General features: G+C 42.4%; 2 protein-coding genes across 5 annotated transcripts in view; one reads left to right on the top strand and one right to left on the bottom strand.

Annotated features, from left to right (window-relative positions):
- LOC119646844 (rab3 GTPase-activating protein catalytic subunit) overlaps positions 1-24,684 on the bottom strand; it is a 477,376-nt gene that overhangs the window by 20,878 nt on the left and 431,814 nt on the right. The window lies entirely within an intron of this gene.
- Positions 22,385-24,684, top strand: part of LOC119646843 (vasorin) — a 395,527-nt gene continuing 393,227 nt past the window's right edge. For all 4 annotated transcript variants that reach the window (XM_038047465.1, XM_038047463.1, XM_038047464.1 and 1 more), the window contains exon 1: positions 22,385-23,170. The gene's annotated coding sequence lies outside the window, so the exon portion shown is untranslated. The remainder of the gene's footprint in view (positions 23,171-24,684) is intronic.

Here is a 24,684-nt window from a genome sequence, read left to right as displayed (position 1 = left end):
GGCACCGTAAGGTTCCTCCTTCTCGCTTTTTCCATTTTCATTTTGTTTTCTCTGTATCCTTCCCATAGCCACTTTGGCCAACGCACTAGAGATGAGCAAACACCAGCTCATGCACAATCAGAAAAAAAGGAGTGCACGAACACATATTTACACATCAATAGGTATGTCCCCATCCGTTACCTGGGGTCGCACCTGATGAGAGACATTTTTGTCTGCCTGTCTGCTTGTCTGTTTCACGTATTTTCCTCGGAAACGGATACACCTACTGACACCAAATTTGGTGGGAAGGTGGGAGCTGTGAACGCTCACGCATACAATTATATCATTCTACATTGAATTTAAGGGGGGTCCCCATACATGCAAAAGGAGAATGTAAATTTTTTTTCACCAAATATAGTCATGTGGGGTATCAAATAAAAGGCCTTGATTAGTGCATTCCAAAGTTTTGACATTTATTGGAAAGGTGGGGAGTACGAAGGAGGAAAGTGATCTTTTCTTTCGCGGACTCATTCTCAGACTGAAAAAAATCAAGAGGCTACCACTCTATGTTGCCTAAATTCCGAAATACCCTCCAGACCGATATCTTAATAATAGTATATTATTATGATTCTATACACACCTAATCCAACTAATTTAACAAAACGATAAAAAGATATGTTAGCTCCTATTCTTTATAATCGAAAATTCGGGACTGAATTTACATATTTCCTTAGAAAGACGCTATATACTGGAATATTATACAACCTCGAAGAGATGTGAGGCTAATTCTTCCAGTTTTGTTTCACACTTTGTCCCAAAAATTTATCTTCTTTGCATACTAATTTCCCTACATTGCCCTTTTGAAAAGTGAAAATAAGTCAGAAAGGTCTTTAACCCTAACGATATCATCACTATTTATAACCTTCTCATCGTCAGGAACAAATATATACGAATGTGTGCGTAAGTATTCCATCATCATGTGTTCCCTTTAGTCGGGAATCGATGTTTGAAGAATATCCTCTTGAAACTTGGTATTCACATCATACGCACCATGTCGTTCAACTTCCTAGCGCTACGTGAAGAGAATCGAAAGGAATTTTATCACAGGAAGTTTATGGATTACTTGCATAGTGTATCTATCCCGGCACACATTCCTCAATCGCTTGGAATGTTCCCGGAGGCCGGGGATCTTATCTGAACTGTCCTGAGAGAGATCCTATTCATGGAATGACAAACGAACATATCCTAAATGATATGAGCAGTATTCTACTAGCGATAATGCGGAGAGCCCGCTCACAGTGAATATCTATCATAATTTCAAATTTTTTCTGGAACTTCAATTGAGAATTTTCGTTTGAATTCCAGGCGATATCAAACGGGCCATCTTTGAGGCTACTGTGCTGGTTCTTCTAACATTTACTAACAAATACTTTCGGTTTCAATTTAACCTTATTCAACTCCCAACTATACGGCTGCTAACTTTATTATACACACCCAAATCCATCACCTTTCATTACAAGCAATATGCACGTGACTTTCCTCATGGCAATTAATTCCTTTTTATCCTAGAAAATCCGCAAGACAATGTTTCCGTACTACCATTACAGGCTGCACAATGAGTGCGGTAACGTCAAATAGCCTGAGGAAGGTTCATTCAATTTCCTTAAATATTTAATTCCTTCGTATACATTATACAACTCCTACTATTCAGGAGCTACTATCCAGACGATGCTGGATACACTTACGAGCGTACCATGAAGGCTTGGAAGTCACGTTAATCAAAAATGAGCACCATTTTTCTTGCGAGAACAAAGCATGTCTTCAGGTCACAAAATGTTCTTTATGTTATTCTATATTATTCATAATATATTGTGCGGAACTTTCGATATTAAACTTTTTCGGAAGTCACAATGAGCCAGACACCGTGAAGGGTAGACCGGATTGTTTATCAGACAATTTGCATAAAAGGGGGTCAGACAAAAGGCGGAAGCAACGATAGTGATGCTGTAAACGATAGAGAGATATTCGAAACTGACACTAAAGAAAATCAAAAAAGGATTTGACATCAAGTTCGAGATTGATTTATTTAACATTTGGTCTTATTGATTGCAGGAGTCCTAAGTCCGAATCTATAACTAACAATATGAAGGATACTATCTCGCCAATTGATGTGATCCTTCATTAATCAGATGTCCACCCAGGGCGCCCTTAACAAAAATAAATGGGCTCTTGGGCTGCGTCCTAAAATTAGTAACATGTACAGGTACTATACAGCTTCGGAAATAACTGTGCGGTGGTTCAAAGAGTACTTCGAGGTGGTATCACCGGGACACACTTCCCGTAAACATTTCTAGAGCAGCCTATTTGATTAGGAACTCATGGTCTTATGGTCAATGTCCCAAGCTCGAAGCTGAACAAAAGGATAGCTGCAGGAAATGAAGAAAACGAAGGGACCCACAACGGAATATTGGTAAAATCCAATGAGTTCTTACCGATGGTATAACGGGCACATTTTTTCTGAAGATATTCTTTTTATCGACTTCGAGTTGAAGACAACATTCCACACTCTACCTGTGTAATATCTTAATGAAAGGAGATTGTAATGCCTGAAGGTAACTAAGCTACATTGTTACTGCTAACATAGAAGGCCAGACTGTGCAAACAGAAAACAAGTCGAAAACCGGAACCTCGGCGCTTCAGTTAATCATTAGAACCTATATTATTGCAGTTTTATAGATCTAGGATGAACTTAAGGGGGGTTTGCAGTAAACTGTCAAAAATAATGACATACTATTATTAACTTTATGTCAACAATAAAACCATGAGCATGAACCACCATAATTTCTTTCAGATTTTCAGGTTAGAGAGTTTCACAGAACGGATCTCTGAAGTAATTGATCCTTTTTGGATCCTCGCACTCCTCGCTCTTTGCAACTAATATCTGTTTTGGAAACTACTAATCGAGACTATATTCGGTAGAAAAAAAATTCACACTCCTCTTTCATATGAGGTTCACAACTTCAACCTTTCTACCGAATTTCGTGTCCATAGATATAACCGTTTCTGAGAAAAGTGAGTGTGAAGTGCTGGCAGATCTCCCATCATGCTCGATCCTAGGTGGCTGATAGGGGCATACCTATTGGCGTGTAAATATGTATCCAGGCACTTTCTTTTCAGAGTGCGCATGGGTTAGTGTCTGTTCATCTCTGGTGCGCAAACCAAAATAGCATGCTGGTACTAATGATCACCTTAAGTGGTGCGTGGACCAGATGGCTATGGGAAGGATATTCAGAATATAAAACCAACATAGAGGACAAGAGAACCCCAGTACCGGCGGCGATTTGGAGTGAACAAGCGGGGTCTCGGCTGTCGATATCTCTGGACCGCAGTGACTCAGTGGCAGATAACGTGGCATGTAATACTACAAGTGAATTAAATTTAGATTTTGAGAAACAGGGGTTCAAACGAAGCAAGATCTTGCCAAGAACACCCATAATAAAGGCGAAAAATGATCGGTTGAAATGAAATCCGTGACTCGCGAAAACGTTTTCGACACCCACTGCATCTGTCCAAGAATGATGACCACTGGAGATACTCCAGGATCAAGGATTGACCCATTCAGGGGAAGCTCTACAATTCTCCTGTGGATATTTACTATTTAAAAGTTAGCTAATTGCTAGAGAGTTAAATAGAGCAGGCGGTAAAAAGCCAGGAAAATACATTAAATGCTAAGGGTGACCCGGTCAGGGCTGAGAAAAGAGCCCTGTCCGACTTTATCAAGGACAAGCACAACGTGCACTAAACTATCAAAAACATGGTGAGAGCCATAAGGGTTCTCTATAATAAGTCGCAGATGGAGGAAATAGCACCAAAGCAGAAGCTGAAACCGGCCGTCCAAAGTCACAGGTGACCCAGTTGACATCTAACCGTAGTGCCATCGACCTACCATCTAGACTAGTAGTTCCGGATAATGGAACTAAAGTAAAGAAGAAGCTTGAGTCTTTAGTGCGATCACCCGCAAGCGAAACCTAAGGAAACCGGAAAAGGTGGAAGTCGTTCATAGAAAGGCGAAGAAGAAATCAATGGAATAAATTCACCAAGCTCGGAATTGACCCCGACCTAAAATCTATCAATCTAGGTGAGAACGTCAGCAAAATCCGAAATACGCAGAAAGGCGATCCCATGTTTGAATTGAAAAAATCCAGGTTGGGCAAAACTGACGGCTTTCATAATCAAGTTAGGAACTCATTTGGGCAGAATGTTACAGCACGAGCTGAAAAACATGAAATCTATATACAGTCCAAAGATATCGACGAAGTAACATCCAGGGGAGAAATTTGCACCGCATTAAAAAAACAGTTTAACTTGGAGAAACTGGGTGAAGAATCCATCGTGAGTTTAAGGAAGACCTTTGGTAGTACTGAAACGGCCATAACTCGACTACCAGTGCAAGTAGCGCAGAAGCTATTAATGGCAGAAAAGTTCGAATAGGGTGGTTTACCTGCCATCTGAGAGAACAAATCTCATTAAAGAGGTACTTCAAGTGCCTCAGGTTTGGACACTTTACGAAGGCATGCACCAACGGTATCGAGAGGTCCGATCGATGCAGAAGGTGCAAGGAGAAAGGTTATATTACCAAGAAATGAATAGTTGCTGTGCGAAAAAAAGAAGGGACGAAATAACCGGAATATTTTTGGGGGTAATAAATGCCCGGAATTCAGGAAGACGTTAATGCCTATTATGCGAAGGAAAAGTAGGAAGGGATAACCGGCATATTGCCGGAAGTGGTAAATGCCCGGAATTCAGGAAGGCGTTGACTGCGATGAAAAAATGACGTTTATTCAGAAAAAACTCAATTATTGCAGGGTCGCTCAAGACTTAGTTGAGCAGATCACTTATGAATCTTAGATGGAAATCGCCATCATAAGTGAACCCTACAAAAACCTTGACGATGATGTATGCGGTTATACGGGCGTGCGGTTGCCATGCGATACAATGCTCGATGAGTAAGTCGGCCAGTGGTCTCGTGTGGGCGACAATAAGCATTGGACGAGGGAAACATCTTTGAAATGTGGCTAGGCCAACCTGCTAAGGCAGGCGGTCCCATGGAGAGAGCTCTCCACATTACACAATGCATCGCCAAAGCATGTGACGAATCCTTGCCTAGGAGGTGCTCATTTCCCAGTAGAAGAATTACTGGCGGAGTAGTGAAGCCTTCAATCAGCCTGTCACCAAGCCAGACGAACGACTCAGAGAGGGGTAGGTAGTAGTGATGAGGGACAAAAAAAGAGCATGCTTACAAGGTAGCTCGCAAAAGTCTCAAGCTTGCCATTCAACGAAGCAAGAGGGAATGTTTTAAGGAGCTCTGCTCGGAAGCGGATGTAAATTCGTGGGAGAACGCCTATAGAATTCACACAATCACGTGCCCTACTATCTTGTTGAAAATCATCCAGGGGTTATTCCCCCAACAAGGGAGGGGCACTAACACATTTCAGAGATCTCTGAATGTGATGGCAATTTCAGCAGTGACCACGGACGTTGGAGATCTGCAGCAGAATAGGTGATGACAAAGCTGCGGGCCTAGACGAAATACCGAACAGAGTCCTTAATCTCGCCGTAAAAACGAGACCGGACATATTCGCTGAATTGTTCGAATCATGTATGTACGACGGGATATTCTCTACAGCATGGAAGCGGTAGAAGCTGGTATTGCTGCCTAAGGCTGATAAATATCCAGGTGAGCCATTCTCTTATAGACTTATATGTCTTCTAGACACTATGGGGAAAATGCCGGAGTGAGTAATTTATAATAGATTGCTCGTGATCGTTGAGAGCCAAGAAAGTGTTTCAAATCGGCAGTATGGGTTCTGTAAACCCAGATCAATAATTGAAGCAATAAAAATGGTTACTGACTTGGCCGAAAATGCAATTCACAGAAGGTGCAGCACCAGCAAATATTGCGTGGTGATGACCCTTGTCGTGAGGAATGCAATTAATTCGGCCAATTGTAACCTTATACGAAAGAGCCTGACGACGATTGGTATTCCCACCTATCTCGCGCCTATTGTCGATAGGTACCTGCGAGAACGGATGATATGACACTGACGATGGACCCAAGGAGCAGATTGTTTACGCGGGTGTCCTACAGGGCTCCGTACTTGGCCCCTTACTGTGAAACATCATGTACAATGATGTGCTTAACCTTCTCGTTCCGAAGGAGGCCACTGTGGTGGGTTATGTCCATGATATAGCACTGGTTGTAGTCGCAAAGCATCTAGAGGATGTTGAGTTATACTCTTGCGAAGCAATCAGTGCTATTAAGGCTTCGTTAGAGAGCGCTAGACTGGCACTTACGGAGGAAAAACAAGTCAGGAAATCGAAAGCTGGCATGAAAGGTTTTGTGTATTTCTTTTAGTATCTAGCACGTAATATATGCATATATTATGTGAAAGTATCCACATTCAGGTGATATTGCCATTCAATGTCTTGAATTTGCAAAGAAGCGACAACTTTGACCTATTATAATTTTGTTAGTAATAGTGTGATTTCCGCCAAACTTGGTAGGAACATCTTCTATGTTATATCCTGCATTGTTGTTGCGTGGTGCTAGAATGAAGTTAAGGGGGGGGGGCAATTACTAAAAATTATTTAATAGACTATTATTAACTTTATTTAAACAGATAGCGATATGGAGGGTATTTTTCAGCCTAGGTACCATATAGTAGCAGCCTCTTGATTTTTTTCAGCATTTCCGGTTGGGTAGTTTCTGAGAATGGGTCCCATAAAGAAATGATCAATTTCGACTCTCCTCACTCCTCACCTTTCCAACAAATTTCAAAACTAGCACTGGCTTTGGAAAGTACTAATCAAGACCTTTCATTTGATACCCCATATGACTGTATTTGCTGAAAAAAAATTGACACCCCCTTTTGGCTTGTATGAGCACCCACCCCCCTTAAATTCGACCTAGAATTACGTAACCTACTGTATGCGTGAGCGTTCACAGTTCCTATTTTCCCACCAAATTTTGCGTGAATCGCTAAAACCGTCTCCGAGAAAAATGCGTATGACGGACAGATAGACAGACAAACAGTAAGCCAATTTTAATAAGGTTTTATTTTACACAAAACCTTAAAAAACGGAAGCGGTCCTCATCACAAAGCGCCAGAAGCGAAATTACGCCCCCGGCAATCACTTCCAAGTCGACCATCAAATGCTTGATAGTGATGATAACTACGAAGTTAAGTTTTAAACAACACGTGTAATTCTTGTGACAAGGGATTCACGAGAGTATGGGCCCTGGCAAGGATAATGCCGAACGTGGGAGGGCCACGGTATACTTGTAGGCTACTTATTGTCAGGATGGTGAGCTCGATCATGCCTTAAGCCACCTCTATTTGGAGAAAGGCAATTCGCATATCATGTGATGCTCATAAACTGAGTGCGGCCTATAGGTGGACAGCCCTAAGGGTGTGGTCCGCCTTCAGAAACGTCTCAGATGAGGCTGCATTCGTTATCCCCGGAATGGTGCCAGTTGACACCTTGGCAAATGAGATGACAAGTATATACAATCTGAAGTCACCCTCTTTTGTCGCAGACGAAGAACGCCGAAAGATCTGTACATAGATAGCAGGAGCGTTAGGACCAATCGAGAAAGGGCCGGTGGGCACATAGGCTGATCACTACTAGTATGGGGAGATTAATTTTAATCTCATCCAGTTTCTGATAGGAAATGAGGGATATCGCCAATAACTCTACAGGTTCAAATTGGACAATTCGCCCAATTGTCCAAACAGCGAGCGAGTCCCCGAGGACCCAGAGAACATATTCTTCCATTGTCCGAGATTCAGGCACGAGAAGAGAAATCTAGAGGAAACTGTAAGTGAAGAACTGATACCGGAAAGTGTGGTGAGGAGACTGCTAACATCGCAGGAGGATTGGAATGCAATCAACACAATGATCCCATCAATCCAGGGGAAACCACGGAAGAGGTGAGAAAGGCGCGGTTACGAACGTCGCGCATAGATGATAGGAGAAATAGCCAAGATGAGCTAACTGCGCCCCGTGATGCAATACCTTATGTTGGTTCCACGGGGCAACAGAGGACTCAGAAGTGGTTTTAGCGGATAAAAATCCCATACTCTGGCGTGTTCAGGCCAGAGTTTTTTGAAGATTTCCACCTCTTTACAAGAAAAAAGAGTCAGACAAATAGATGGACAGACAGATAGACAAACAGTAAACCGATTTTAACAAAGTCGTGTTTTCAAGAAAACCTTAAAAGTTGCGATGAAAGCTGCAAATAAGAATGGTTTGAAGCAGGTACCTATACCGGTTTCCCTGAAGCATGGATTCCTTGATCCCAAATTGTTGTGAGTCTCTGTCAAATGGGTTCCACCTTGTAAAAACAGGTAGGTGATATTACTTAAGTTTACACAGAGAATAAATGGGAGAAATTTCGAAAAACCAAGACATAAGTATGAAGATTAAAGATTAATATTTCTTTATTCCTATTTACACATTTTACCCGGCAGCCAGGAATATTACATTTTATTGGAATAAAGCGTTCTCAATATTAAACTAACAACCGTCTAGGAGCAAGTGACCTCCCGGGGATACCTCAAGTATTTATATAACTCAGCGCTAGTGATTGTTGATTTAAAAATAAGGAAAAGTGAGTTAAAATTTATCTGGCATCTAGTAGGGCCAACAATTCATCTGGTATTCTAGTGACGTCAAATATACATACATGTTTTCTTATCCAAAAAGGATATTTATGGTAAACAAATTACAAACATCCGGTGGAGGCACATACCCTTCCCCACAACAAACACGTGCGACTTTCCACTGGAAAGATATTTTGTACCTTCCACGGAATGAAATGGATACCCCCAGTGCGCATAACCTTCCAAATGCAAATTATAACACAACCAAGAATGCTTGGAAATCGGTACAAAGAATGGTTTCTCTCTTGGGGCCAACTCGCAGATTTTCTCTTCAGGTCCAGCAAGAACACGAGATAAGTCCGATGTGAATTTTTAATGGATGCATGATGCAAACGGTCGGTGTTTTGCCAGTGCACGTCATAACTCTGTTACGGCCAATAACCCACTCACCTACTAAGGTTGCAATGAAAACACAGAACGTACTATCATCCACACATACATCTCGATCTAACACACTTGGCAAGCAAAGCAAAGAAAATGAAAATTACTCCACGCCTCGTACGGGCATTATTTTCGTAGTAATAAAATTCAAAGAAATTTTCCTGACCTATTTCCATGTTAGAGTTCATCTGGCTTAAGTGTGACATGGCCTTTTGGCGGTCCGTTTGTTGTTAATATTTTGAACAATTGATTTTAACACCGCCATTAAAATACATATGAACATAGACATATCTATTCATTGTTCCAGAGAGAGTAAAGATGTTAATTGCTAAGATAATTGGAAAAAGCAGAATTTAGAATAACACACATAATACCACCTTAAAAAAGGTAAGTGGCGATTCATCATATTAGGAACCGTAATGCTCACAAGGTTAAAAATAGCATATTACTATTATATATTTTAGAAATTTTTAATGACGGCCGTTATTAAAAAAAACATCCTGAGTAGCCGAAATCGCACTAGAGAGGAGAGGTATCATAAGAACCTAAAAATTTACAGGGTACGATTCACTACGACCCCAGTGCCATAATCGAGAGGGAAAATTCACGATGGGTCAATCGATGTGTCCGCTGCCTCAAATATTCACGAGGTTCCCATCTTTGGCATCTCCAGGCCCTAATATTGGAGAATGCCCCTTATTGTTATAATGAATTTCGTGGGCGTTAGGAAGGAGAAGAGGAAGAGTGGCATACTACCTTATAAATGTATTCAACTGAGGGTACCAACACCTCAGAACCTATCTGTATAGGAAGTGGCATCTTCCAGGGGGATTCGTTGAGCCCTCTTTGGTTTTGCATGACACTAAATTCCCTTTCATGGCTACTGAATGATATGAATATGGCCTACGTGCTACACACTTGATGTACTTAGATGACATCAAGCTGTATGCTGGTAATGACGACCACCTTAGAAGTCTGTTGCGAATAGTAGACATGTTTAGACGTGATATTCGAATATAATTTGTACTAGGCAAGTGTCGAATCCAAGTTATCCGCAAAAGTCATCATGAGTCGCATGCATGACATTGCATTGGTAACCTCCATATCCAAGCTATGACCGAGACAGACTTTTGCAAGTAGCAAGGAATTCTGCAAGGAACCTATGCCCGAGTTGGTGATCTGAAGGATGCTCTGCTGTTCGAATTCCTGCGACGTGTGAAGCTGGTGCTGAAATCGCATCTCTAGGGGAAGAATAAGATAAGGACACTCAACATATTTGCTATACCTTTACGCTTATGCATTCGGAACATTGCCGTGGACGAAAACCAATCTCGAAAATGTCCAGCGGCAGATGTGGACTACTATGTGTGTCCAAATTTTCGAATACATTACTCAGATTTTAAGGCCCTGATCCAACATGGATTGTTGCGTCAACGATTATTATTATTACTCAGATTTTGCCTTGGAGCGGATGAACCTGCCTCGTGAAATCGGACGCGGGGGCGTGGTTGACGTGGTGGCACAACATCACCACAAAGTCGGCAAGCTACGCGTTTCTTTTTTTTTTAGCAAAGAACAAGCAAGTCCTTACATGTGGCTGTGAACTGACTCTACTTAACTTGAAGGATCGATCTTTCAATCCTCTGAGTGAAGTGAAGTCAGACCAGGAGTGAAGCGATGAATGGAAGTTGAAAGCGATGCATGATAAACACGTGAATTGCCTATGGCAGCCATTTGTCGATTTGCATTTGTCGAACGGATGGTTGTGTGCTAGAGGATTCTTTGCTGAGACGGAGGGATTCATGTGTGCCATTCAGGACGGCGTGGTTACCACTCGAGCTTATTAAAAGCTCGTAATGAAAGAGCTGGCAGAATTTGTGGTTCGGAGTTAGAGACGTCAAACCAGCTCATTTCTGACTGCACTGTAATGGCACCCGTGCAATACACAAACAGACATGATGCTGTATGTAAGGTGATTCATCAAAACCTTGCCTTCAAGCGTGGGCTGATCACGGAAACATGTCCGGTTTACCGGTATGAGCCGCAAGCAGTACGCGATAGTTCTGCTTACAGCATGTATTTGAACCGGTGTGTTCTAACTGATCACCATACACCACGCAACAAGTCTGACGTGCTATTAGTTGACACGACGGGTCGCTCCGCGTATGTTATTGATGTTGCCACCCTTCATAATAGCAACATTGAACGGAAATACGTGGAGAAGAAGGTTAACTATGAGCCATTGGCCCGAGAAATGAAAGAAATTTGGCGACTCGATCGGGTAATTGTAGTTCTCATAATATTATCAACTCAGAAATACACCATTCTGCATTATTGTGTTATTGTTCAATTTTGCGGGGAATTTTCAACGAATTCCTCCATTAAGCTAACACTGGCCACAACTACCAGTGCCCCTTCATATTTTAAGTAGATAGGATCGTCCAAGTCTAAACGCTTGGCATTTAGCGCTAGTATTAGGAAAAATCCAGCACCTGCCAAGATTGTGAGACTCGAAAAAAATAGAAAACAAAAACTGATAAGAAGGAAAACAAAATGAAAACGATTCTTTTCCCCAGAGCTCCAAGGGTTGGTTTACAAGAAATTATCTTAAGCGAGCGACGAATTCTTTTTATTATAAATATTGATTCATTACATTTGAATAAATTGTAAAAGATAACAATTGCACAGAATGTGGAAATGCCAATTCAACCTTCTTTTACTCTAATTCCAAAATTTAGTAGAATATTAAAAACTCCCTAGAAATCTTTACAAATGTCGAAATCGTCTGCGTAGGCCAGTAGTTGGGTGGACTTAAAACAGGATTGCATGATGATTTGCATCGCGGATCACTTTTTCCAGAACCAGGATATAAAAGACGCATGATAGGGAATCTCCTTGTCTTAGACAAATACAAGTGCCGACAGATACAAATTCTATAGAAATGAAGACTACCTACGGTTGTCCACAAAGTGGGGTCCTATTACCGTTAATGTGGAGTATACTATTTGGCGAGCTCCCAGGAGAACTAACAAACACTAAAATTTAGGTCCAGGGTTACGCTAATGACATTATTTCAATCAGTAGAAGCAAATATGACGAAGCTATATATGACAGACCCCAAACTGGACTAAGAATTATTAGTGGCTGGTGTAAGAAGGCGGGGCTATTCATAAATCAAGCCAAGGCGGATATAGTATCATTCACTGGGAAGCGTAAGTTTGATCAACTGAAAGCCATGAGATTACACAATATGAAGGTGGAACGAGTAACAGAGGTCAAATATTTGGGAAGCACACTAGACCAAAAATTACTCTGGGAGACAAACGTTGAAAACGCATGTTGGAAAGCTAAAAGGGCTCTGATAAATTGCCGATCCACAGCGGGGAAAAATGTGGATATGCCTTGAAAATACTACGTTGTATAGACACTGCAATAATACGGCCAATAAGTAGCTATGGGGCGGTAATCTGAGCAGACAGAGCTAAATTCAGAACAACAGCCAGACAGTTACACAAACTTGAAAGACTAGCTTGCGCGTGGATCAGTGGGGCAACGAGAACGTACCAAATGGCATCCCTGGAGGTCCTTCTCGGAATGACACCTCTCCATTTTGCACATATAGATGCAGGCAAGGAGGGCGGTCTTCAGAATGTCCGCGAGTACTAGTGATGCGATTAGTCCAAGGAAAACGTACTCTCAGTCAATAGGTATATAAGCATATTACAAGTGGAAATATACGCTATAGATAGATGTGCCTTCACCAACCTCCAAAGGAGCTATAGAGGTGAACATTGATATTTTAACTATTAATGCGCTCCTACCAGGTAAATTCTAAACTGATATGACAATGAGTTAACAGACTGAATACACTCGGCTTGTTCAATAAGGCCTGGGTAGGATGAGTTCCAGGCTACATTGAGTTAGAAGGCAAAGAAGCCAGGAAAGGAGCAGAGACGGCGTTGTACAGGCCAGGGCTAGTCTGTGGAGTCGAAGGATCTGTACAGGCTAAACTTAGCAGGAATGGAACACTTCAGGGTGCTCATGGGGGATGCAGACCCAAGCGCCCGAAAGATTGTTTAAATTTAACCAAGCTGCAGATATGTACGGACACTGTCTGTAGATTCTGTGTGGAGAGTGATGAAACCTCCACACTAGGGCAGAGTCCGGCACTTGTGCAAAGTAGGTTACGGCACCTGGGAGAATAGTTAATATCAGGTGGCAGAACTGAGCGATTTAAATATCTCGGGTCAATGCTATCAGAACTCCGCCATGCTATTAACATAGTATGCTGGTCCCAAGCCCAGGTAAAAGAGGAGGGTTTGAGGCAACGTACTCTGTACTAGCCTCAGTAAAACAAAAATAAAATGCTGAGATCAGGGAAAGAGATAAATGGAGTATAGTTGGAGTTATTCTACTATGCTAAATCCTACCTGATCTCTCTTGGTGACAGGCCCCGCGACAGGTCGACCAAGAAAATGCATAGAATGTCGTTACAAACATGATGATCGGATTAAGTCACAGGCCTCGGAGAAATGCTAGGACGTCCACCTCAGTCGACGCGACAGGACGGGCCCCGGTCCTGTCGAGAAATGGGCAAGGGTTCTTGACGCATGGACGGCGTCAGGAAGTAAGCAAGTTAGTCCGCACACAACGAACAAAACAAATACGTGTCTGCACGCTAAATGTTGGTACCCTAACTGGAAAGACCGAGGAACTCGCAAGAGCCCTTCGGAAAAGGTGCATTGACATCTGCGCTCTGCAAGAAACCCGATGGTCTGGTTCCAAAAGCTGCGACATTGAACGCGAACGCGGTAAAAATGGCTACAAACTTCTCTATTTTGGTAACCCACACACTCAATATGGTGTTGGCATTGCCATCTCAGAGGGTTTCCGTGATGCCATTAAAGAAGTCGAACGATTTGATGATCGGCTGATGAAGCTCACCATTATATCAGCTGATCGCACTATTCACTTCTTCACCGCGTATGCACCACAGACAGGCCGACCTGATGCCGAGAAAGAGGCCTTCTAGCAACTTCTCGATGAAAAGACTTGTCACGTGCCTGCTGACGATTACATAATCATTGCCGGCGACCTTAATGGTCATGTGGGTGAAAAGGTAGACGGTAACAGGTGCCATGGGGGAAAGGGGTTCGGAGCGCGCAACGAAGGTGGCGAGCGTATAATCGATTTTGCGGACACCCATGACCTTGTACTTATGAATACATGGTTCATCAAACGATTGTCTCATCTTCCCACATTTTATAGTGGGAACAATAAAACGCAAATCGACTATATTTTCATAAGACGTCAACATTTTACCACTGTCACTGATTGCAAAGTCGTTCCCTATGAGACCATCGCATCTCAACATCGGCCGTTGATTGCTGTCCTGCGAATTAAACCACCGATAAAACAGCGTGAGGAACGCACTGGCCCGCCGCGCATTAAATGGTGGCGATTTGGTGAGAAGAACGAAGAAACGGTCTCACTCATACGATTGCCAACCATTACGAATGTGGAAGAATCATGGAACCAAATGAAAGACACGATCCACAAAGCGGCCTCTGCAACCCTCGGGGTCACCAAGCCGGGTAAGCGGTACATCAACCGAGATACTTGGCTTTGGAATGATGATGTTGAAATGAAGGTCCGTGAAAAGAAACACCTCTACCACAAATTTCTCGACGATAAAACACCTGCTAATTGGCAAATTTATAAGAATGCCAACCGGGAAGCAAAGAAAGCGGTCGCTGTCAGCCGAGCGAACCATTTCAAAAATCTTTACGATAAAGTGGACACTCGGGATGGCGAGAGAGATCTGTACCGACTTGCTAAAAGCCGCGATGAACGCACACAGTATATCGAACACTTCTGTTGTGTTAATGACAAGAACGGTACTTTGCTTACTGATCGTCGAGCCGCGACGGATAGATGGCGAGAATACTTCGAGCAGATTTCAACTGAAGAATTTGCTCATCCTCCACTTCCACAATCATTGCCGACATTTGGAGCAGTTCCACCAGTCAGCGCAACTGAAGTCGAGGAGACAATAAAACAAATGAAATCGGGGAAAGCAACAGGACCTGGCGACATCGCATCTGAGCTCTGGAAAGCGAAGAGCTGGGACCCAACACTGTGGCTCAGTGAATTCTTTAACCGGGTTATTCAGGAAGGAAGAACACCATCTGACTGGCAAGAAAGTACCACTGTTCCAATATGGAAAAAGAAAGGTAGCCCAGCAGAATGTTCAAATTACCGTCCGATCCGGTTACTTTCCCATACCATGAAGATTTTTGAACGCATTCTTGACAACCGTATTCGCGAAATCGTTGAAATAACCGTGAATCAAGCCGGATTTGTCAAGAACTGCGGAACTACTGACGCAATACACGCTGCGCGGTTACTCATGGAGAAACACCGTGAGAAGCATCGCCATCTTTACATTGCCTTTCTGGATCTAGAGAAAGCGTTTGACCGTGTACCACACGAACTTATCTGGTATGCTTTACGACAACACTTCGTGCCAGAAGAACTCGTGCGCTGGGTTCAATTGCTCTACCACGATCCGAAAAGTAAAGTTCGAAGTATGGCGGGTGTATCAAAATCGCTTCGTGTCTCTGTTGGAGTTCATCAAGGAAGTGCCCTCTCACCACTCCTCTTTGTCCTTGTTATGGACATAAGGTCACACGGGATATCCAATGTCCAGCGCCCTACACACTGCTTTATGCAGATGATGTTTTCCTAGCATCTGATAGCAAAAATGATCTCGAGCAACTTGTTCGAAAATGGAATGATCGCCTCATGCAACACGGTCTCAGATTGAATTTAAACAAAACTGAATTTTTGACGACCGATCCCCATGAAATAGGCACAATCACTGTCAGCGGCAGTGATCTGCCCAGATCTGAGCGATTTAAATACCTCGGGTCAACGCTATCAGCCAATGGAGAGCTGCGTTATGAAATTGCTTCACGCATTAACGCAACCTGGATGAAGTGGCGTTCCACAACTGGTGTCCTTTGTGATCGACGTATCAACGAACGTCTCAAATCTAAAATTTACCGCAATGTTGTCCGTCCAGTCGCTCTCTATGGTTCTGAGTGTTGGCCGACCATAAAAGACAATGAACGGCGTCTCGCGGTAATGGAGACGAAGATGCTACGTTGGACTAGTGGCGTCACACGTTTAGATCACATCCGAAATGAGGATATCCGCGATCGTTATGGGGTTGCACCGATCGTGGAAAAGTTGCGAGAGAGGCGTCTTCGATGGTATGGTCACGCAATTCGTGCAAACGAGAATTCACTTGCAAAGATTGGTCTGAACATCAAAGTCGATGGTAAACGACCAAAAGGCAGACCTAAGCAACGGTGGCTTGATACGCTGGATGGGGATTTGAAAGCCTCGAGATTGCACCCAGATCAGGCATTCGATAGAGCCAAATGGCGAAGCCGATCACGACGAGCCGACCCCGCTTGTGAACGGGACAAAGGCTGAAGAAAAAAAAGGGTCAATGCTATCAGCCTCACGCTTTAGCGAAACCAGGATGAAGTGGCATTCCACAATTGGTGTTCTTTGTAATCAACGTATCAACGAACGTCTCAAATCTAAAATTCCCGTCCGCCCTGTCGCTCTATATGGTTTTGAGTGTTGGCGGGCTATAAAAGACAATGAACGGCGTCTTGCGGTAATGGAGACGAAGATGTTGCGTTGGACTAGTGGCGTGACAGGCTTTGATCACATCTGAAACGAGGATATCCGCAATCGATATGGAGTTGCACCGATGTTACAAAAATTGCGTGATTTTCGCGATCATTTACACCGACCGCCTTAAGAAATAGACAATGTTTCTTTTCGACAAATGGTTGCCAAGAGACAATTAGCGTGTTTGCCACGCATTGCCTTTGACTTCCATTCATCCATCCGCTCTTGGCCTGACTTCACCCCAATCAAAGAATTGAAGGATCGATCCTTCAAGTTAAGTGCAGTTAGCCCACAATCTGCATTAAAAACAGCCGCATGCAAGGCACTCGCCTGCTCTTTACTCTAAAAGTAAATGCGCAGCGAGTCGACTTGGTGATGATATTGTGCCGACACGTCAATCACGCCCTTACCTCCGATGTCACGAGATAGGTTTATCCGCTCCACGGCAAAGTTTGGATGGGGCATTCCGAATTTGGACATAGTAGTTCGTAACCGCCGCTGCACGTTTCCCAGATCGGTTTTCATCCACGACAATATTCCGAATGCATAAGCCAGTGAAGGGATAGCAAATACATTCAACGCGCTTATTATAGTCCGATTTCAGTACCAGTTTCATAGGTGGCAGGAATTCGGACAGCAGAACATCTTTCAGATCACCAACTCGAGCATGGGTTCCTCGCAGAATTTCTAGAAGTCTGTCTCGGTTATAGCTTGGATGTCCGGCATGCTGGATGATTTGGATTCGACGCTTGTCTAATACAAATTCCATTAGAATATCACGGCTGGGCATGTCTACTGTTCGCAATAGACTTCTAGGGTGGTCGTCAGTACCACCATGCAACTTGATATCATCTAACTACACCACTTGATGTCAGCTCGCGTTTAGCACGTAGGCCATATTTGATTGCAAAATCATGCAATCTAGTATCATTCAGTAGTCATGAAAGGGGGTTCAGTGCCATGCAAAACCAAATGGGACTCACCGGAATCCCCCTAGAAGATCCCTCTCCGTATATGGATAGGTACTGAGGTATTAGTACTCTCAGATGAATGCACTGATAAGCTGGTGTGCCATTCTTCCACGACTGTCGCTAAAAACTTTATAAGTTTCGGATCAATACGATACAGACTTAGAAATCGATTAACAAGGCGTGCGGTACGCTGTCAACAGCCTTGGCATAGTCGATATAGCAACAAAAGAGATTTCTTTGGACTTTAGTTGTTTGTCCTACCTCTTGTGCGACCTTATGTCAACTACGTTAGAAGCCCATGGTTGGAAGGATGTCATTCCCTATTATTGGACAGATTCGATGATCGTACTACAATGGCTCCAAAGTCCAGCAGCTAAATGGAAAGTGTTTATCGCCAATAGAGTCAGCCACATTCATTCCTCCTCCGATTCCAAACAACGGCGACATATAAATAGCAAAGCAAACCATGCAGATGTCGCATCCCGTGGAATTTCCCCAACCGTTTAAAGAATCATGTACTGTGGTGGAACGGCCCGGACTGGTTATACGAACGTCAAGACAAATGGCCGAAATCAACCAATTTAGAAGAACGACAAAAGGCAGCATGCTTCACAACTATAAAGGCAGAAGAAAGGGAGAATTTAACGCAACGATTCTCATCATTCACGAAACTCGTAAGAGTCATCGCTTACTGCAGAAGATGGAAGTCTAATTCTCACAACCCATTTTTAAAGTCAGATAAGCTCCGACAACCAGAAACCGCTCTCATTAGGATGACTCAGCGAGAGGCATTTGCAGATGATGTCAATCTACTCAACACCAACAAACCTTTGGCCAAAACTAGTTTGCTGATTAGGTTAACACCGTTCCTCGATTCAGATTTTGCGAGTTGGTGGAAGGATGCAGCAGAGTGATGTAAATTTCGATACAAAACACCCTATACTACTACCCCGAGGACATATGGCTAATCTGGTCATAAAACATTACCACCATCTGATGTGGCATGCTCCCACTCAGCTAGTACCCTCGACGATTCGTACGAAGTACTGGATCATTGACGGCCTCACGAGCGTGAAACAATTCGGGATGAAATGTACCCATTATTTCAGAATAAACGCCAAAACGAGTCAACATCTGATGGGAATACTGCCTCAGGTACGGTAGAGGGACCAAGCCCACCAAAGCATACATAGTTGTGTTCGTATGTCTATCTATAAAGGCTGTACATCTTGAGCTCGTTAGCGAAAACATGTATTGCAGAAATCAGACGGTTCATTGCAAGGAGAGGCATGTGTCACACCTTGATAAGTGACAATGATACCAATTTTTTAGGGGCTGACAAACTGTTGCGTGAGACAGCAAGAAAGATGATTGAGGAAGCACAAGGAAAAATAGCTGTAAACAACATCAACTGGAAGTTTATTCCACCGGGAAGTCCTCACTTTGGGAGGCAGCAGTCAAAAGTATGAAGCGTCATTTGATCCAAACCATCGGTGCGCACTTGTTAAATATGGAAGAAATGTTCACGCTGTTAGCACAGAACGAAGCATGTATGAACTCGAGGCCCTTGACACCATTGAGCACTGATCCACATGACCTGAGAACATCTGTTTAAACTGCCGGACGGAGATACAGAAGACAATGTGACAAAAAAGTGGCAACTAGTACAAAAACTCAAACAACAGTTCTGGCAGCGATGGAGTTTGGAGTATTTGACATAGTTGCAGCAAAGTGGTTTGGTGAGAATGGGAAAATACATCCACGTTTATTTATCTAGTCCTCATTAAATGCGAAGAGCAACCGTCTGGCCGATGGCTTCTAGGAAGAATTGTGGCAGTTCATCCTGAAAGCGATGGACTAACAAGAGTAGTCACGCTGAAGACCGAAAATAACATAATCAAACGACCTATTTCGAAGATTTGTCCTTTGTCAAACAACGGGGAACGTACAGTAGAGCCAACGATAGCTGACATTGGTATCCACCCAAATCGGCAGAAAAGGAAACAAAAATCCCGGTCTGTGGGAAAGACATCAAAAATGTCTAAACTGCAAGTCACAAAGCTTCCAGCAAATTTCACCACCCAGAACATCTCCTGAATCCACGGTCCAGTGGTACGACCACGATAAATAGAAGAACCAGTGGTTCTTGGCTGGGCAGGATGTTTGGAATAGGATCAGAATAAGTCTTTTTAAGAAATACAATACATTGTACATTTTCTTTTATTCGTACCAATAGATTTTTAGTCTGCTAAGAATTTTACCTGTAAGCAAAAATTGTGTATATAATAAGTGTTCAAATGCAATAAACTTTCAATATGGTTCAAGCATACAAGCCTTTACTTTGTTTAAAGCTTAGGTGAAACTGCCTTAGCACTTTGCCATATTCGGTTATTTTTTTATTTTTTTTGGAAAGTCAACACATATTGGATTGGGGAAAAAGAAATGTCATATTTTGTCAATAGATGGCGACACTTAAACATATCTTGTGTTGTACTTATCGCATCGGGTCATACTATACGGCGATTTGAAGGCGACAATCTGTGCTATAAGTGTCTCTTTGACAATGTTGTGATCGTACGTTTCAGTCTCAAGTCATAGCGCGTCAAAAATGGAGTCCACCAAGCAAGAAATTCGTCATATTTTACCTTTTTACTACCTGAGAGGTAAAAATGCAACGAAGGCGGCCGAAAAAATTTGTGAAGTTTATGGGCCGTTCTGATGTAGTGGATGTCTCTTGGGCCGAATCAACGCTCGCGATGCACTGCTGAAACGGAACGAATTCGACCCATTTTTGAAGCGGAGGGTGATTGGTGATGAAAAGTGGATCACGTACGGCAACTTCAAGCGAAAAAGATCGTGGTCGAAGCGCGGCGAGCCGGCCCAAACCATCGCCAAGCCTGGATTGACGGCCAGGAAGGTTTTGCAGTGTGTTTGGTGGGATTGGAAGGGAATCATCCACTATGAGCTGCTCAACTATGGCTAGACCCTCAATTCGGTCCTCTACGGTGAGCAACTCGACCGTTTGAAGCAGGCGATTGACCAGAAGCGGCCAGAATTGGTCAATAGGAATGGTGTTGTGTTCCACCAGGACAACGTTCGGCTTCACACATTTTTGATGACCCGCTAGAAGCCACGGGAGCTCGGATGGGATGTCCTATCGCACCCACCATATAGTCCGGACCTGGCACCAAGTAATTACCATCTCCTCCGGTCTATCCAAAAGGCTCTTGGTGGCTTCAAAAGAGGCTTGCGAAAACTGGCTTTTGAGTTTTTTGCAAATAAGGAGGGGGGGTTTTATAAGGGAGCGATATTTAAGTTTCCATCTAAATGGCAACAAGTTTGCGAACAAAACGGCGCATATTTGACTCAAATTGGATAATTCTAAGTATGTTAAATAAAGCGTCAAATTTCGATTCCTTTTTCCCCAACTCAGTATTATGTGCAAGCTTTTGGAGTATTAACGTTCCTTGACTTGTTAAGTTACATACCATGGACCCTGTTTTCAGCGCGCTCCAGTCGGAATTAAATTTTTTTTGAAAACGGCACTTCATTTTCAAAAATTGTTATTCTAGGTTGCTCTAGAGAACTAATTCCCATCATTACTGATATCTTCTGAGCTAATGACATTCAATGTATTTTCTTGGCCGTCGTGTCGGGGAATCTGTCATGAAGATTTTCTAGGATCTGCAAGCTCAAATAATCCCACCTATACTTTTTTTATCGCTTTCCCTGATCTCATCAAATTTGTTTTATTTTACTAATAAAATGGTGCTGAATACATTACCTCTGTCTCACCTTATTCGCCTGACGTTAATACGCTGATGCTGCAAATTAGCACATTCACAGAAGAAGAAAAGCAAACCCAAAAGATTCCAACCCAGAGCCGCTGCATTTCCAGTAACCATTCCAAGAAAGTCCCCTCCATCCATTACCATCTTACTCTTGGACCAGTAACTTTTCTCTTCATAACCTGAACATGCGCAACACCTCACGCTGCTCTTTTCGTCGATTTTTGTAAACAAAACTGAAACTCTACTAACAACAGCAAAATTTGCATCTCCATATTATGCCCGAATGAGGTTATGGTCGATGATTCTTAAGCCGACCCATATCTACTTCTGTTCTCTGCTTACTAGATTTTCCACGTAATTGCTGTCGATGCAGTTATCTATGCATCTTTTGTGCAGCGAAAATGTTGCTTTAGGTGCAGCTCACGTCCACGAAGAGTTTCATCACGTAAAGGTTGCAACTACTCCAAGCGTCTTAGCTAGAGCCCAGTAAACTGGTTTTTCTTGTAACCACTATCGCAGGAGCAAGACTAAGTTGCTGCAGAAGTAAGAAGCCGCGGGCATGATACCAGCCAGCCAGCTCGAATGCAGCGAAATGCCTCTGTAGCCGGCTTGGAAGTCGGCATCTAGATGGTAGCTCATGGTTCGGTTGGAATTCCTCACCTTCTTCTTCTTGTTCGTGTTGCTGTTGCTGGTGGATGGCGGGTTGAATGGGTCTTTGGCGATTCTGGGCATGGGTAGCATGAGTAGCGAGCGTATAGCGGGAATCGTGGAGTCTTTTAGCTTCACAACATCATTTGAAATTTTCTTAACTTTAGTCACCTGCGAAAGTTCGAACGGCGAACATCGTTTTAACTAATTTTCTCTCACTTTTAATGAACGATAGAGAAAGCGCGATTAGGCATTGGGAACATATAGTAAATGAAGATTTTGCGAGAACTATCTTATGTTTTAAGATACTTTATGCAACTATAATGTGAGTTCCTGTGAAAGAGTTCATGAATTTTCAGATTTTCATTCATAATTTTGGAAAATTCTTAATTGTGACTACGTTTACATTCGAATTTACAATTCAGTTCTCAAGAATTTCGCGCGCGTGATCCTGATATTTTCAGTTTTAAGCAAATTATCCTTAATCCATCGCGTTCTTCAGATATTTTCCAAAGGTGTATTTCCCGCAAATCTTTGAGTGTGAAACCTTTTCCCAATTCCTGAAACACGGCAAAGTACCTTTAAAAAGTGTGGCTCTAAAATCCCCGAAAATATATCAATAAAACGGATTTGTGGGTGAAACTAATCTAACTTGAAAATATAGATTCAAAGTTTCGTATTTTCGGTGTTCAGTTTAAGCGAAATAGATGTGAATTTTGCATAGTAACAGTGGAGTGATTGTGAGGAAGGAATAGAATTGATTTCGTTCCGAAAAGGACATTTTGTATAACGTACTTTTGTCGTATATCCAACTACTTACCCACAATTGATTTGTCGCCGGCAAATTGAATCGAAAAGATACATTTCTCACACAAGGATTAGGATCACCGAAGGATTTCGTTTGTTCGTTTTCTATATTGAAAGGATTTAGGACCGTAAATCTATTGGAAATTGTGCGGTTTTTTGAAATGTAAGTGGAATTTTATTTTTACGTTGAAGTAGTTTCAGGGATTTTTGAAGATAAGTTTCGGAAGCGCAATTGTAATTCTAAGTTTCTACTTCAAGTTATGAGTGTTTTCAATATTATTCTCCTTTTTAAAGCAAAGGAACTATTTGATGCACCGCACCCAAAATTTTTGAAGTCACCATTGGAAATGCAGTTTAAGTGCCGGTGTGTAAACGGGGCTCCTGGAGGAGTTCATGGGGTGTTTTTCAACGGTCGATAAATTGTTCAGTTCGTACGTTACAATTTTTTTTTAATATTCTGCAAAAATCATCAGAATTTTTAATTAATTATGACGATTCACCTCATGTTGGAACCTTAATGTGGCAGATCAGTTGGGACCTTTGGTACTGTTTGTGAAAAAAAACAAAGACATTGCAAGAGGCTATGCTGCCAATGAATCAAATCAACTAGGTGTTTTCGAAGTTGGTTAACCTGTAAAACCGCACTAACTACCGAAAATTGCTATTATGTGCAAATATGCGGTACTTGATTTGGGGGCTGATGCATTTTCCATGCTTAGGGTCAAATACCTAGGAACGAAGTGATTGAAGGCAGAGGTGTCAGTGAATAGGTCACATACTAAGCAAGAGGGATAATCGGCTAGACTAGCAAAACTAGCAAGTGAGTCGCCCTAAAGCGCAGAATAGTTAGGGAAGAGGGTAAACTTCTCAGTAGCCCCTAGTTTACAATGATTCATATATTCGCTTTTCTGATGCTAGTTCGACTAGAACGTGGTCCTGTCAACAGGCCATTTACCAGAGCAAAATTGACGGATAAGTTTGGTATATTTTGACACCCGTGGACCTTTCAAATTAATGTATGCATACATATTTTTCGATGGAAACTTTGTCATATATTATCACAAGAAAATAGAGAATTTCGGATTTTACGTGACATTGCATTTCCCCACCAGTACGATAGATATATTGTATTTATTTTTTAGTCCAGTTTTTGATCTTGCTAGAAGCATTGGTTATAAGTCCTTACTTGGTGATGACCTCGTCAGTATTTTTTTAAGGCAAGCCTTTGCATTGAAAGCAGAGTATTGTTGCTAACAGACCTAAAGGTGACTTTTATAAGGGAAGACGAGAGATACCATTGATTACACCTACGTATGCAGTTTCTTTTTCCAAGAAGTCTCTGCAAAATCATAGTAGTCACTGTTTGAATGGTTTAGCCGTTAAACATACTTATATGGTAAACTGGGTGTCGGATCTCGGTCAATTTTACGGTGTACTTGAGTACCTAAGTCAAGTCAGGGCAATAATCCCGGGTGAGGGCAATGTTAATGACATTGCCTCCTACTAAACTGTTACCATCTAGAAATGAAGGGCTCTACCACATTTTAAGGCTTAGGTTCACATTTAAATGTTGAGCCATTAATGAATATGACACCGCGATGGCAGGATAATGCATTTCTCGTTGTCTTTGCTCGCTGCTGAAGGATTATCACCTTACATCATTAATAGCGATAATAA

This window comes from Hermetia illucens, chromosome 1 (genome assembly GCF_905115235.1).
Source record: "Hermetia illucens chromosome 1, iHerIll2.2.curated.20191125, whole genome shotgun sequence".
Classification (NCBI taxonomy): domain Eukaryota; kingdom Metazoa; phylum Arthropoda; class Insecta; order Diptera; family Stratiomyidae; genus Hermetia; species Hermetia illucens.
Note: the sequence above shows the minus strand (reverse complement) of the source record. Positions and strands in the feature narration are given on the sequence as shown.